The sequence below is a fragment of the Pinus tabuliformis genome, chromosome 7 (assembly GCF_031772625.1).
Source record: "Pinus tabuliformis cultivar Carrire ecotype Pingquan chromosome 7, CPIR1, whole genome shotgun sequence".
Lineage (NCBI taxonomy): Eukaryota > Viridiplantae > Streptophyta > Pinopsida > Pinales > Pinaceae > Pinus > Pinus tabuliformis.
The window spans coordinates 663446148-663448932 of NC_142293.1; positions in this window are offsets into that span (position 1 = coordinate 663446148).

Consider the following 2785-nt stretch of genomic DNA (forward strand, 5'->3'; position numbering starts at 1 on the left):
GAAATGAACATAAGAATAAATTAAGTACCTCTGAAGGGAAACTACAGTGGAAAGCCCTGCAATTCCACCACCCACAATTACTAAGCCTTCACATTGCTCATTGCTAATACTATTGTTGTTGCAGCCTGCTCATCTTCCTACCTCCTCAAACTTCAATCTAATTGGGTGTTTGAAAGGTGGGTATGAGTAGGGATATTCCTAGGACTTCCTAGGAATTCCATAAAATAAATTGTTGTTAAAAGTCATAAAATAAATTGTTATTAAAATAAACTTTTGTTAAATGTCTTGCGTACTTGTCATATTTTATGAACAAAAAATTTGGTTATAACACTAGGTTACAAGCATAGCATCTTAGCTACTTCACCTTGCAGCAATTGGCAATCAGGGTTTTAGGACTTTCATTCACTCTCAGCGGTGGTTTTTCTACAGAATCCTTCTTGATTATATCTAATTTTAGCCTCGATCATCTTCACAACTAGAGTGGTAATTTTGTTCACAATATAAAAAGTTTGAACATGTGAGATTTTCTAGAATAGAAATATAGAAGAGAAATTTTGAAACAACGTTCGTAATAACTTCAAAAAATAATGTTTATGCATTTAGAGTGGTAACTATAAGTATGATAACGCAACCTATTCTCCTTGGAGCTATGACACGTGTGAAGCAAGATGCATATCTTGAGTCAAACAAGTTGATTGCCATGGTAGAAGACTAAATTTCACAAAACGACAAAAGGCTTCAAATTTAGCAACTAACAAGGTTATTCCTTGCACAAAACCTGATAGAGGTAGCAAGTGCAACTACCAATCCCATGTTGGAGATTGTAACATCATTGGCTAGATATTCAATCAACCTATCCAGACTCTAGTTTACAAGTGTCATCATATCAACAATGCTTCTCAACATTTAAGAATGTTCTAATGATCAAATCTAAAGGCAAGAAAGGAATCAATGAAATTGATAGCAAATGGTCTCAAGTATACATGACAAAGGGAAACATGGGAATATTTTTAGCATACAACCTGTGGACCCTTCTAGATCATAGAAAATCTCTTTAAATGATCAAGTTCCTGGAAATATGGCTAAATTTTCAAATAAGGGTTATGTTCATTACAAGTCATTGTAGGATGAATTCACTCATTGTTATGGAGAACCCAGAAGTATAGATCCATCAAGATGAGACAAACCACAAGTTAATGGTTTAGTGAAACAAGCTATCCTTACTGCCCCTTTATCTTCATTGGGAGGAAATGCAAGTACAAGCTTCCTTTATAAAACACTAATCAATTCCTATTAAAAATATTAGAGCCGGTGGTACCCATAAAGTCAAGCAGATCAATTGGAAATGAAGAGATTAGATCATATGTCATGTAAGATGGCTCATTAGAAATGTGGTTCACAACTTCCTTAGAAATTTGGTCTTCAACAAGTACAACAAAATTATGGTTCCAAACATAAAAGTATAATGCTTGGAGTAGACATAGAGGGGTATTAGAAATGTTGAATGATTCATAAGAAAAGGTAGTAGACCTATACAAACAGAAATACACAATGGTGTCCAATATCAATGCTCTTCAAGTGACTTCAAGTTTAAACCAACACCCCACCAATTGTGTTCTAAGAATGGTATGGTAGGTGTGCAATCTAATATGTCTTCAAGGGCAATGTTGATATGAAATATGTTGTTGTGGGAAAATAATCAATTTTAATGGGTTGTAATGGACACTTCAAGAATTTGTACTCCCTACAGTGTTTAACATACATGAGGCCTTGGAAAAGGAAAACCTTGCTAACAATACTTACTGATATAAGGAAGTTTAATGAGGTAGTTCAACCATGCAATAGAAAGTTTCTACAGAAATGGTAGTTGTTATACTTGATCCTAATGAAGTAATTGATGGTTGACATGTCTTAGTTGCTCATAGGAACCAATTTTTCTTCTGAGACTTACAACCAACTACACCATGGAATTTACAAATAAATACCTTTGGAAGTTAAGGTGATGAGCCTGTGTTTTCAAGTTGTTTGTTACCAGTAAGAGGAGGGCCTATTTCAACGTTGTTTTAAGGATCTACATGTTCACCTTTCTCTCAATTGATCATAATGGTATATGCTCAACTGATCATTTCTCTCCTTAAAGCTATGAGGAAATTAGTAAAGAGGATCAAATTAAGTGATGTTATGGCCATACCACTGTATCTATCGATGCTTCAAGTGAAGAGACTCTGCAACACCAAGAACATCGAGTGCCCTCCAAGGATTGGTCATCATAGCCAATGTATTCCTTGTGGTTTGTAGAGATTCTTCTTGCTCTAACATCAAGCTCTTCAAACCAACTCTGCACAAGGTAATTACAAGTGTAAAAAATCAGAAGACACAAATTTGGTATTCAGTGTGACCAAAATAAGAACTAGTTCAAACAATTTTCACAATCCTGCTTTTGAAATATTAACCAAATAAGCACATGAAAAATTAACCTTCACCTAATGGAATAGTTCGATGTGCAGAGGCTTGCAACAATCATGGAGTTGAAATTGAACAAAAAAAAATGCATTATGTTAGACTATGGAACTTTTCATAGACCATGGAATTTATAAATAAAGACCTCTGGTTGTTAAGGTGATGATCCTGTGGTTTCAAGTTGTTTGTTACCAATAAGAGGAGGGCCTCTTTCAGCATTGTTTTAAGGATTTACATGCTCACCTTTATCTTAGTTGATCATAATGGTACATGCTCAGCTGATCATTTCTCTCCTTCAAGTTGTGAGGAGATTAGTAAAGAGGAT